Source organism: Coturnix japonica, chromosome 2, assembly GCF_001577835.2.
Source record: "Coturnix japonica isolate 7356 chromosome 2, Coturnix japonica 2.1, whole genome shotgun sequence".
Classification (NCBI taxonomy): Eukaryota; Metazoa; Chordata; class Aves; order Galliformes; family Phasianidae; genus Coturnix; species Coturnix japonica.
Genome location: NC_029517.1, coordinates 113,520,597 through 113,534,528, shown reverse-complemented (window position 1 = coordinate 113,534,528; position 13,932 = coordinate 113,520,597). Strand labels below are relative to the sequence as shown.

General features: G+C 40.3%; 2 long non-coding RNA genes across 2 annotated transcripts; one reads left to right on the top strand and one right to left on the bottom strand.

The window, feature by feature from the left end:
• Positions 1–4,907: 4,907 nt before the first annotated feature.
• Positions 4,908–7,352, bottom strand: LOC116652885. The gene is made up of 3 exons (XR_004306073.1): positions 7,270–7,352; positions 6,534–6,716; positions 4,908–5,248 (listed from the first exon to the last, which is right to left on the bottom strand). It is a non-coding gene; the product is annotated as an uncharacterized LOC116652885 (long non-coding RNA).
• A 50-nt stretch (positions 7,353–7,402) lies between these two features.
• On the top strand, positions 7,403–12,686 carry LOC107310352. Its single transcript, XR_001553567.2, has 4 exons — positions 7,403–7,629; positions 7,796–7,912; positions 11,909–11,990; positions 12,312–12,686. It is a non-coding gene; the product is annotated as an uncharacterized LOC107310352 (long non-coding RNA).
• Positions 12,687–13,932: the final 1,246 nt, after the last annotated feature.

The window sequence follows — 13,932 nt, the reverse complement described above, 5'->3', positions numbered from 1 at the left end:
GTTCCAGAGGCTGCCCTCTCTCAGGTTTGATAGGCCCAAATTCTTCAGAGAAGCAAAATGCTTTATTTCTATCAAATCCACAGTAGTTTTATTTTGTCCCTACCTATAGCAAAGTAGTGGTGTTCCAAGGGCACTAATTGTTATGCAGAAGTGCAGTTATGCTGGGAGTCCAGATCAACGGGAGAATTTCCCAAAGCTGAATGGGATTGCAGCTCACATATCGGATGACTGATCTATTTTCTAAACTGAGTAACGGTTTTAAAGGGAGATTCATTTCTGAACTTTGTAAAGTCTGGGTTTGATATTCTAGTTCAACCTTAGTTTTTGTACTCTGCTGGGATTCCAGGTCTGATTTGCAATAACACTGAAGGTCTTTTATGACTTCTTGATATTAATAATGTGGTATAAAGTAGGTCTAAATCCTGTTTTAAGGCCACCTTTTGCCATTTAATATATGAGGGAATTCAAGCTCCTTCTTTCAGAGTTGATCTGAGGGAGCATTCAGGCACCCCAAAGCACAGATTTTCCTCTGAAACTCCCGTGAACAAGGTCTTTCACAAAAACTGCTTCTCTTACCCCTCCTACTGAGTTTCAGAGTTCAAACGCTGGCAATTTCCAGTACCATCTTTCCTTGTCTCCTCATTACAAGTGGGATTTCATTACCTGTGGAACGACCAGCACTCACTTACCGCCATCATTTCTGTCCCCAGAGCCTTCCTGTGCTTCTGCCGCTTGACCCAGCAGTGTGCCTCTCCTCCATGGCACATGAGAATGCACATCTCTACATGTTATCAGCAAATGGGGCTGCTGTGGGGTCATTAGCACAGAGTCACATCTTTTTCTCTACAGTGTTTCCTTGCAAGCTTTGCATAGCTGTCACTATCTGGTGAATGCTGAGTCCTGCAACCCTATGGCACTGGCCAATGTGCTTCAGCAGGGAATTAAGTTACAAGTTATTGGGAGAGAGAGGCTGTCAAAGAGTTTTGAAACAGAAATATCATGTCATGAATAGATCATGCCATGTCAAGTCTTAAAGGGCTTTGTGAAGTTGCTCCGATAAAAGCTTCTGATAGTGTTAGCTTGCCAATGTATTAATCATTATGTGGTGAAGCATAATCCACTCCAACTCTGAGATGCTCTGCAGAGTGATGCTGGTATTTTAGCTGCTTTGTGGACTGATGCTTCTGCCTTCTAAGAAAGCCGACTGTTAAACTGCAGGAGTGATTTCTAACAAAAAATAATACTCTCAGCCTGTGGTTTTGACAGCTACATTTCACTTCTGTCCTCTCCCCGACCTACTGTGAGAGGATCCATGCCATGAGCTGGAGCAGTGCAGGTAGGAACTCAGTGCTACCAGCCTATGATGGAGCAGGGCAGTGCAGGTAGGAGCTCGGTGCCATGAGCTGAAGCAGAGCACATGCAGGTAGCAGCCACCAGGTTCATGCCACTGGGAGATGTCGCGGTAGCGACAGCATGTGGGGGAAGTGATGCTTGTGGTGAATTTCATTAAAAATCTGAGATGTCTATGCACACAGCCTTATTCACAGTTTTTTCTGTATTGTGATTTTAGGATATAACAAGGTGTTAACAAGAAAAACATGTTTTCATTAAAGCTGTATACAAAATGTATCTTTGCCCTGAGCCCTTCTGTGTGTTTATTTTTCTGAAACAGTCTGTTCCTTAAAGAAACAAACAAAAACTGAAGCAGGGAAAGAAACTTTTACTTTCTGTTTCTACCTCCTTTGGTTCCTACCCAAGGCCAGCCATGGGCTGCCAGGTGGGCCAGGCTGGCTGAGGTTAATGCCTTGCCTAGCCTTGTCTTGCCTCACCTGTGGGTCTCATTTCGTTAAGCTGCTGTAAACATTTGCTCTGTTTTCCTTCTCAAAGTGAAAACACAGTAAAAATAATGGCTGCCATAAATACTGCACTAAACACTTTCTAAAAGGTTATAGTTCGCAGCTGTGAGGTCGCTGCCCTCCGATTATGGTGCAGCAGTGAGGCAGAATGCCTGTCCTCACCCAAACAGGGAATGTATCGCCTGCCCACCATGCTGCCAGCATTTCAGCTCCGTGGCTCAGCACAAGGAAGTCTTGAGGTCAAATAGAGGATGCCAACCTGCTATCGCTCAATCTATGTTGTCTATGCATCCCATCAGTGCCTGTACATGCATGTCATTCCTGCATCCCATCATGTACATCAGCTGTGTGTAGCAACTGAATGAGGAGTGTTACTGGGAAGGAAAATGGGGGGAGAGCAGCAGAAGATGAGTTCAGCTGTGGTGGAGGAGGGATGCAGAGGATGTGTGAAAGACAGCAGAAAAATAAGCTTACAGCATCTATGGGCAATGAAAGGGAAAGAGTGGGGCACGTCGGCTGTTAAGGGATGCAACAGAATGACAACACAGCAAAGAATGTAGGAGGATGGAGGGAATGCAACAAGGAAAAATGGAAATATAGGAGCTATAGAAATTGGAATTTTGCTGTGATATTTGCTGATGTGCAGTGGAGAGAAAAAAGAATGAAAACTGGAATTTAGATAATGAATAGATTTAAAAAGTGGTAGGCTACTGTTAGAACCAAAGAAAAATATCCACTGAACTAAGCTGGGTTTCATAAAGAGTAATCTAAATGCATGTCACTGGAAAACATGGGATTACCTTCTACTGAGCATGCATTGTATGACGGGTGAGACTTTAACCTTCCTCCTCTCTGAGGTTTCCTGGGCTAATTCCCTCCTTACCTGTCCAGGTAAAACTGCATTAAAGCCAAGCCATTTTGGACCAGAAACAGGAACTTTGGATTTGTGGGAGGAGTAAGGCTGGACCTAAGGGGTGATGCTTGTGACTGTTTGTATTTATACGTCTGCTTCTACAACTGTGAACAAACTCTCTGTTATGATGTGACAGCAGTTAAGACAACCTGTTTCATCCCATACTCCTGAAGCATTAAGAATCCTTCTGGCATATATGCTGTACTCAATCTGTTATAAGATGGATTTTCTCATTTTTTTCCTACTTTTTAAGTGTAGGTACATCAGATTTAGGCAGAATTTCCCATTCTGTCTTCAGTCATAAAGTCTTCTTTGTGATTATAAGAATGTATGGAGAGGCCTTGGTTTTTCTCAGATTTTAAGAGAATGAAGCTAAAATTATAATATATATCTAAAATTATTTTATATATATATATATATATATATATATATATATATATATATATATGTACGTATAAGAACACTCACTTTCTCTTGATTATGAAGATTGACAACTGAAACCACAAGACCTACTGTGGGATGGGCTCTCAACTAGGTGTGCTGTCAAGTTAGACCCATGGAGCCACCCATGCCCTGTGGAGACTTCCCATCATTTAGATAGCACAAGTGGGGCTGTGAACTTTTCTGATATAAAAGGTCCTTAAATTCACAGTCTACTAAGTTAAAGTGGAAGGCAGAGGACAGTCAGCTACATGCTGAGATCAGTCTGGTGAGGACTGTGAGCATTGACCTGGTTTTTGAATATTGCAGGACCTTGATTTTATTTCTGATCACTTACCCCGCTTTCCAACTGTTGTGGTTTTTATTCGCGCACCATAGACCTGTAGCTGGGGAAAGGCAATGGAGAGCATTTGGGGACAGTGTAGTACTTATGAAACTGGCTGGAAATGGTGAAGCCACACTCCATCCTAGCCAGGAAATTCACCCTGGCTGGAGTTTTACATTCAGTTCGGGAATTAATTCAGTCTTTTTGCATACACTGCTAGCTTGGAGAAAGGAAGAAAAGGAATACTTGTTGCCAGGTTACTATTGTAACTGGGCACATGAAAAGTAGTTTTAATCCATGCTTAGTTTAGCTGGCAACTATCCTTGTCATCTGCTTGGAAAGTATTTAATGAGAAGAAGGGAAAGAGTACCCTTGTACCTACAGCAAGCAAGGAGACAGAACTGAGGGGTACGTTACCACTCCCATCTGAAATGCATGGGGTGAAGCTGCATAAAACTTAAACCAGTCAGTGTGCATGATGTTACTTGCACTTGAGGACCCACTGTTGCTACATAGTGCTTATTTTTTCAGATCCATTAGCAGTGCACTTTCTTGGAATGTTTTATTCAAGAATTGAGGGAATACTTTCCCTTTGCTTTGTGTTTATTACTTAACCTTGATATTCTGAACCTTTATTGCTTAACCTTGGGAAACCGGATTGGTTATACCTTCCAGAAGTAGGTGGCCGCAATGTGTGAGGCACGCAGCTGTCGTCAGTCTGTCTGTCTGCACAGGGCTTGGGAACTATTAAGGCTCTCAGATCTTTCCCCCCACGCCAATGTGGCGCGGGAGTAATAGGAGGTGTGCAATGATGTTTCTGCTCCTTTGCCCTTCTTTACCACCAGAATTAGCAGAACAACTAGGCTTTGCTCAGGACTTCTAAGCTTTATCTTTTGTCTTTTTCTTCCTCAAAATGGTATGTCTAAATAAGGATCTCCAGAGAAATTTCCTGCACTGGGTGAGCCCAGATCTTGCTTTGCTATTATTTCTAAGGCTGCAAATGCCTTTTTTTGCAGCTGACAGTAACCATTGTAACAACAAAATAAGGGTCCACTCTCGCCAACCTCTGACATAGTGTCAAGAGAAGCTCCATGTTCTTTTGTATTTCATAAATTATGTCAGGTGTAGAATAGGAGAACCAGTACAGAATATGATGCTCTGGGAGTCACTGACATACCATACGTGGTAGAACAGCACTGGGCCCGTACCTAGATGTGCTTGAGGGACCATGGGACCAGCACTCAGCAGAGCAGGATGGAAAAGGCAGTATAGCTGATAGCCTTCCATATATCAAATAAAAGGACTTGTGTAAATCTTTTCTGCAAATAAGAGGCTTCATTATCTTTTGCAGTTCATCTGTTTACTGGGATAAACTTTTTCTTGAAAGTACAGTTCCTCTTGCCTAATATCTGCTATGTAAGATGACAGTGATAGCTGTGTAGGTAGCTAATCTAGCTAATTATTTGCATTCTTTCTAAAGGCATTAGACAGATACAGTCATCTCTTGCAGTATTTCACTCCTTAAAACAGTGAGATCTCTGATGTTGCCTGCAAGAGCATGCTCAGTGTACTGGAATTGATGTCCACTATCTTCAGACATCTAGAGTGAGTTGATCTGAATCTTGCTCTTAGAGCATGTCTCAGTACAAACCGTGTCCTGTGCAGTTACAGTCTCCTGACATTCTCCTTTATCACTGGCTTTTCCTCTGGATACTTAAAAAAAAAAAAAAAGAAAAAAAAAAAAAAGAAAAAAAATCACTCAAAGAGAAGGGAAGGCGAGAGGAGAGAAGGAAGCCTTGAAACAATGAGGGGCAGTGGGAAGTTCCCTAGTGGCACTGCCCATGTGGCTGCACACCCAGTGGCTCCCACATTCATAAAAGTATTGTTTCTGTGCTTGGTCCATCCGCGTCTACTGGTGATATGCAAAGCAGTGCTGGCTGCTCTGAGCTGTATAGGAAGGAACAGGTCACTGCTCCTTGAGACTGCTTTTTTATTTGAATGTCCAACAGTCAGCATCCTCATACATCCCCTCTTAAAACATCCCTTCATTTACAGGAAATGTCAATGTTTTGTATTGAAACAGCTGGCCAATTCAAACCAACCCGCTATTTTATCTGCTATTGGCTTAAAATGGTAACTAATGACAAATAGTGTTCAATACGTGTCTAAAAATTTTTATTGTTCTCTACTGCAAGTAAAACCAACATTTCTTTGTGATTAACTGAATGACTTTTGTTGCAGGAATTATTACTGGGGCAATTTCTGCATATTGTTTCAGACTAACCCAGTGCCTACAATTTAAATAAATAAAGCCAGATGAGAAGGTTCAAATGCATGACATAAACTTGACAAAATAGCAACATAATATAAAGGGATGCTGTAATGTCTCCATGATAATGGTTGCAAGGGCTTCTGTATGCAAAATGTAAAAGACCTCTTTCTTTTCTGTATGCTGCCATATGTCCACTGCAATTTGTGGACATATGGACGTAGGATTCTCTCATGTGTAATGTATATCACACAGACAAAAATAAAGCAGGAGCAAAGGGCTAATATCATGAACACTGTTTAAAGGACAAATTAAAGTGTTTGTTGTGAAGGAAACATGGGTGTACTAATTAATAGCTCTAGATTACTGGCAGTGTCTGTGACAGCCTCAAGTTTTTGATAGGTTTAAATAAAAGACAAAGCTGCATAGAACTGAATCTGTGTCTTTAAATCTAACTGTGTAGGAAAAGTCTCCTTTTGGGGGAAATGCTCTGGATGATCTTTTAAATTGCACTTTGTAGTGTGACAACGTATCTGCAAGTTTATATATGTAATACTAGTTGTCTTTATTGCTTTTGCCGTTGCTCATTGGATAGGGGAGCAGGGTTTCAAGCAAACAGGACGACTAAGAGAGCTCATACGAAGTTTTCATGTTTATGAAAACATTTGGAACACAGATTTTATTTCCTTGCTAACGAGGAAGTGATAATGTACATCGAGTGATACATACTTGTTTTGCTTTCTCTTCTCTTGAAAGCAGAAGCGGCCTGTTAAATCTTGCTTTGCCAACAAAACAAAATGGTATAGGCTTAACCTTCACCTCTTTGAGAATCAGGGATGATCTATGTCAGAGCTGGTGCCCTCCTCACTCAGTGAAGTCAGCCATTTGTGTCATCTTGCTGATTGCTGCAGGCTGAAGAAAAAGGGTAAAAAAGACGAACTGACACCCAGAAAGACTGGAAACCAGCTTGTGAGTTAAGTATGAACAGTATCACACAGAGTGCTACCTCACGGTATTATCTTAAGGATTAGCTTTAAATTTTCTCTTTTGCTTTGCAAGCAGGGCAGGAGAATGACTCTAAGTTAGGGAAGGACAAAAGGATTTTTATGGCAGATAGAAGCTGTACCCTGAATATTAAGAGCACAAGTGAGATGTGCAGCTAATGTGTGCATAGCAACTTGCTTCCACAGGAGAGACACCAATTTCTCCCCCAGAGAGATTAATCTCCTCATAGATGAGTCATTCGAGCATAAAGAAATATTCTTTGGACATGGTGTACCAAATGGAAGCCCATACATCAGACAATGATGGTGTATTATATTGAGATGTTTATAGGATTGGGACATGCCAGCTGGGATGTGCAGCTTTCAAGGAATAAAAAAAAAGAAAAGAAAAGGATTTAAGGTGGATCTGCAGAGAAAATCACTCAGCCAAAACTACAAATGAGCATATATTCACTTCTCACCTTGTGTGTTTTTCCAGAGAAGGGGGGATGTCTGTTCTTATGGAAAATATTTACTCAGATTGGTATCTTGGCTTTTTTTTCAGCTACATGTTCCAACCTTTGTGACAAAATAATAGGATTGCTGCCCCTTGTGAGAGCTATGCAACTGGGAGCATGCTCTGGCCAGGCCTCACATCACTGCTGTAACTTAGATCCTTTCTGATATTGTTATGTTAATAGCAGTCATACTGACAGTTTCTATAATTCCTGCAAAGGCTGTGAACAACTGCAATCTGCCAAGGTTTTCTGAATACATTTTTGGAGAGCAGGTTGTTAACAAGTATTCAGAGGCATGAACTGTTAACTTTTAGGCTGGAGAAGGTAAGAGAAATGGTGTAGGTTTTCTTCCTTCTGCAACTCTCCTGAGCATCACATAGCATAAGGCTATCTATCTGCTTACTATTAAAACATAATGGACTCGTAAATCTTGACCTACAAATCGATGAAGGTACATACTGCTTGGTGATCGCCTTTATTCATTTGACAGAACACCACTGATCACAGCTTTCCTGCATTACCAGTCCACGGGTGGAGGAGCTCTGGTTAAAGCAAGCTTTCTCTCAAATCAATGGGAGCACTTCAAGCACGTTTCCTATTTCTGCAAGTAAGTATATAGATGTGCTAAGTAAATTGCTATTAATTATTCTGTGCATAATTAACTTCCTCTGCACTTAGGCAGCACACTTCCCTGTGTAGACAGACTGAAGCCTTGACAAGTAAGGTGATGTATTTCAAAAAGTGTACTCAAAGCCTTTCCCAGCCTTATAGAGGGCTGATGCGCTCCTGTGCTGTGGCTCTGTCAGTTCACTTCAGGAAGTAGTAGGGCAAGTGCTCCATGTCTATGTCTGAAACAGCACTGGGGTAACCTTGAATCACAGGCAGCCTCACAAACACCTGCACAGTGAGCTGGGAGGGCAGAAGTGTAAAACTGCTAGGGGTATATATAAGAATATGCCTTTTTCACAGAATCACTGAGGTTGATGGAAACCTCTAGAGCCACATGCCCACCCCCTGCTCCAGCAGAGACACCCAAAGCAGGAGGTCCAGGCCCATGGCATGGCAGCTTCTGAAGGTCTACAAGGAGGAGACCCCACAGCTTCTGGGCAACCTGTGCTAGTGCTCCAGCACCACACAGCACAGCAGTTCTGCCTGGTGCTCAGAGGCAGCTCCAGTTTGTGCCCCTGGCCTCTTGTCCTGGCACTGGGCACTGCTGAACAGAGCCTGGTTCTGTCACCTCTGCACTATCCCTTTGAGAACTTACACATATTGTTAAGATCCCTTCTCTTCTCTGTGCTGAGCAGTCCCACCTCTCAGCTCTTCCTCATGGGAGAGGTGCTCCAGTCCCTTCATCATCTTCACAGCCTGCTGGACTCTCTCTAGAGCTCTGCTTCTTCAGCTCTGCTTCTTCATGGTCTTCCTGCACTTCAGAGAAGTATTGCTTAGTCCTCTCAAAGGAAGTATCTTTCAGCCTATATTTGCTCTTGCCTTTGGAGTCACATATTCCCTACGAGAATTTCTAACAGAGACTGGCTTAGATTTCGTGTTCCAGCCTTACAAGTAGCATAGTTTTCTCTTTGCAGAACATAAATCTGTCTATACTGGGTTCTGCCACAGCCCTTGGGTTAGAGTTGCTGAGGTTTTTGCCCTCTGGTACTGCCTGACTGTGTAGCGTGAGGTGGCCATACACTGATGGCACACGTGCCTGGAATAGCTGCTCTGCCCCCTTCCTTGCAATTTTTGCTTCAGTAGAAACCAGAACAAAAACAGGTTAACCCTCCAAAAAGTTTCAATTTAGTAAAAACAAAAGGACACACAATCACAACACACCAAGCAATCTTTTCCAAGACTTTGTCCCTTTCATTTCCCATCATCTTTCTAACAGGCATGCATTTCTGTGGAGAAAAAAATAGTATACTGGCAGCTTTTTGCATGCTATCTGTACTATTCCAGACTTGAGGCTGAGAGTGTTTACCTTGCAAATTATCATCTTTTTATGTCATAAAAATTTCTAGTGGTAAATAATGTCTATCAGGCAAGCTTCCTGCTTAGAATATTTAGCTCTACTTCATTTCCCTGGCAGGAAATCTGGATTCTAAGAATATTTCAAAGTATGTTTTAATGGATGATTGTGAAACATTTTCAATTTTAAGTTCTACTTACCTATATCAGGAGAACTGTGGTTTGTTTTCTGTTGTTTGTTTTTTATTTACAGTGAAATTTTTCATTTTAATTTAATTCTTACCTCAGAAACACATTATATTTTTGGTACATGATATAGAGTAAGGAGAAATCATGCATATTTTATGTGCAACACATATTGAATTTGCAATATGTGTCTGATAATGACTTTGTACTAAGCTCCTATTACTCTACAGTCACAATGTTATTCCTGTCCTGAGCTAGACAGAGTCTGCTTTAGTGTTACTTATTTGCTTATACACTTGTGGGAAACCTATAAATCTGATAGGACTCTCTGATGAGACTTTAATACACCAAGGAGAAAAATGATACATCATGATAAAGCGGAATCCAATACTTGTTTTATTCTGGATGGTCATTGTCTTTTAGTGGTTAGAGACTTTTTTCAGGCTTATGTACTTACTGAGTATGCTTTCTTTTATCACAGAATCATAGAATTAAAGAATCTTAGATTTACAGAATGGCTTGGGCTAGAAGGGACATTAAAGACTGTTTGGCTCCAGCCCCCTGTCATAGGCAGGGCTGCCCCCAACAGCTCAGGTTGCCCGGAGGCCCATCCAATCTGGCCTTGAATGCCTCCAGGGATGGGGCACCTACAGCTATCTGGGTAGCCAGTGCCAGGGCCTCACAGCCCTCTGAGTAAAGAATTTCCTCCTAAAATCTAACCTAAATCTCTCATCTATTAGTTTAAAGCCATTCCTTTGGATGGCATTCCTTCCTTCTGCCATATCAATGCACTGCTTAGCTTAGTGCAGTCTACAGAATTGCTGAGGCTGCACTCAATACAACTGTGGAAAAGATGTTCTGTCTATCTCTGGTAAAACATACTATTTCACATATATTTGGAAAAAAATTGACTAAACATGGGTTCACTTGGCAGAGAGAATTTTTTAATGATTTCAGCAGACTAGTTGGAACAAGTGCTATCATAAGGAGAACTAATTATTAGATTTAGGGGTTTATATACGTATATTTATACATGTATCTGTAAAAACGTAAGGGAATAAATATAATGGACGCCTGACATCACTGTAAGTCCTGCATGAAATAAAAGCTTAACAAGAACAGGGAAGAAGAACAAGTCTATGAACAGCATCAGGAAAAATGAGAATGAGAGCTGGGAGTTATTCATTTTCCCACAAGACGGTTCTGACTTCCCGCCAGAAGGTCAACATCTGATAAAGTATTTTACACTGGTCCGTTTCTTTCTTTTTTTTTCTTTTCTTTTTTTTTTTTTTTTCCATGATCCTTTGGAAAGTGAAACATCTGGGCTTAAGCTGGTAGACGGCAGTCACAGATTTTGACTTCCACATAACTCCACTGAGAGAGTGGTATATATAGCTAACATTTTCACTTGTTAAATAATAGACATAAAGTCTTTGTTAATGCTGTGCAATAAATAGTGGTGTCATTTTTATGGCACATTTTACAGTGAAAAAGGGAATCCTCTTATTTCAAAATACAGCATCAAAATATGATCTTATTAACATCTTCAAAGGGAGAGTCAGTAGCTCCTCTCCCTCTTTTCCCTCTCCTCTTCCCCTCAATTCTCAGCTTTTAGTGAACAAAAAGAAGCTCTCCATAGGAAACATGTCTCATCCCTCATAGAAATCCAGCACAGCTGGACTACATTCCTGCCATGCAGGACAGCGTGTTGCTGTATGTTAATTTTCTCTATTGCTGCAAGCACACATTTAAACATTTCCCTCAATCAAAGCCTATGGTCTGGAAAACAGGCATAATTTTTACTGGCATCTCCTTCTTCTGAGACTTAGTAATCTATTCAGGAATTGGCACACATTCGGGACCTCCTCCAAGCCACTTGCTTAGAAAATTGGAGCAAATGTATCCTGAGTAAAGAGATTTTAAAACAGTTCCCTCTGGAATACCCTCAGATGTGTATATCTGGGTCTAGGCTTGAAGATGCTCCAGACTAATTCCAGGCAATCTTGGGCTACACAACAAAGGAAGACAAGAAATTGGTACAGAACAGGAGGAACTCATGACTTCTACCTAAATATTGCTTCTGACATTTAAATGAATTAGTACAGGTTCCAGAAGACTAAGGTTGTGACTCCTGAGGATGTTAACGCTACTGTACTATTCTTGAATACCCCTCTCTTCTTTTCCTTTCCTCACTTGCAATATCCCTGGGCAGTTGGATCTCCTTCTGCAGCTACCTGCCCATAAATATCCTTCATCCTTCTAAGTATGTAACTGCTAAGGGGAAAAGAAGGTAGCTGGAACTGAAGGCCTTTGATTCAGCTGGCTTTTCAGTGACTGAATGAAGCAGACACACATTACTCTGTCGATTCAGGCAGCAGGAGAAAACTCTTGCACATATGTATCAACACTGGACCTTACCTGGAGAATGAACAAATTCTTTCTGTTTGCTTTGCAGCTGATGTCAGAACAATCAGTAGATGAGATTGGAGGAACAGTCAGATCCCCATAACAAGGCTAAAGAATGTCATTAGGTTATGGTAAGTGAGATCAGAAGCAAAATTTAAACCCACAGCTGTGATGTGTGTTGGTAGATGCCATTATTACAGGTCTAAGTAGGAAATACATCCATGTACAATTGTCTTCACATGAAAATTCCACATAGCTTACAAACAGCTGCACTTTCCTTCAGGGTAGTATTGCTAGGTGATAAGCATAAGATGTGCATTGTACTGCTTTTACCTGAGGGTAAATAAATTTTATTTTTGAGTCTGAAATCTGTCAGCCGATCAGTGTATGAACTGCAAAGTCATTGTCCATGTAACATTTTTTGTTTTCTTTTTGTCCTACCACCATAAAAGAAGAAAGAGGAAAGAAAGAAGGAAACAATAAACAGAAGTTGATGGCGCTTGGTTTCCTACGGGCATGTATCCCTCAGCAGCCTTTGATATCTAATCAGGAGTTGCATTTGGTAACACTGTGTTTTCAGTGGGAGCCCTTAGAACTCTGTCCAATTTTGTTGAAAATGGCCAAACAGATCAAAGATTACAAGCAAGAAGAAATTCTTCCCAAATGTGTGAATATACAAATTTCATTTCTTCAGAAAATCAGGACAAAAATGGACTTTAGTATCTTGATCCAGCCATCAGGTGCCAATCAATCAGACAAAGGAACAATAGAAAAATGACCTCAAGAAAAATTCAAGTGATTAATAAAATATTTAAAATTTGATTCTTCCTCAGTTTGAAAAGGTGAATTAATGAACACATCAATCAAACCCCTGAAATCCTGAAACCCTTCAATTTACTCTTATTGTAATTGCATGGGAGAAAAATAGCCTTCACCCGAAGATACACACTAAAATGTAATTAACCTTTTGTTTGTGGAAGAACTTTCTTGAGGAATTTCAGATGCTTATTTGGAGCTCTGAAGAGGTATTGAATCTTTAACAAATACATCATTTCTCATCAGTGTTCATTTGTTACTGGAGTTAAATTGTTGTTAAGAAAAGTAAAAAAAATCTAGCTAAAACATCTGCTTTCTGAGTTGTCAGATTTCTTTATTCTCTCAGGATGTAACTATTTGACTAGTTCTGCAGTTAAAATGCTGTCCTCTAGGGTAGACAAGACCTGGATTTTTAGCATTATGCTCCATTATAACAGGCAAAAAATTCTCCTTTAATTTGTTATGAATATTTTTTAGGCTTAGGAAACTCTTCAAGTCTTTCATAATTGTGCACACAAATACTCAGAAACAGTAAATTAAAGCCTTTATTTCCTTCTTTCCAGTTGATTTCTGAAGTTATTTAGCTCCAGAAATCCATACAGCCTTAAATCTAACCCATTCTATTTGTCTGGGGATGAAAGTAATCTCTAGGATGGTGAAACAGAAATTCAAAACAAATTCATAGAGGAAGTGAAATACCTACAGTAGCCTTCATAGATTTGTTACCCTAACATGAGTTGCATGAAAATCAATTAATTGATTGAGTTAATTGAGTTAAGTAATCTAATATTGATGAATCTTAAAGAAATTTGGGGGAGATAAATCAGTAGAGCTACAGTCTCCACTGTATTAGAATCATGCTGCATTCACTAGATGAGAAATGTTCTCTCATATGCTAATATGACTTGTTTTTAGCTGTGGGATTATAAAATGGTGATAGTGACATGTACATATATTTATAAAGAGATCTACATATAAAAACAAGATGTACGTTAACAGCTCTAGTTTACAGCTACAATTGAATCTTAGCTTGATTATCTTGAGGGCTTATCACAGAGATGTTTTAAAAAATGTACAGGGGGCCTAACCCACGGATCTGGAAATAGTTCTTATTTGACCATTAATGTGGTAATAACAATACATATCAGGACAGATTTTATTATAGCATTTTGGGGATACATTAATAACACTGAAATATTTGGATTCTGATTTACAGCAGTACATCACATGTTGTTACATTACACCTGGTTATAATAA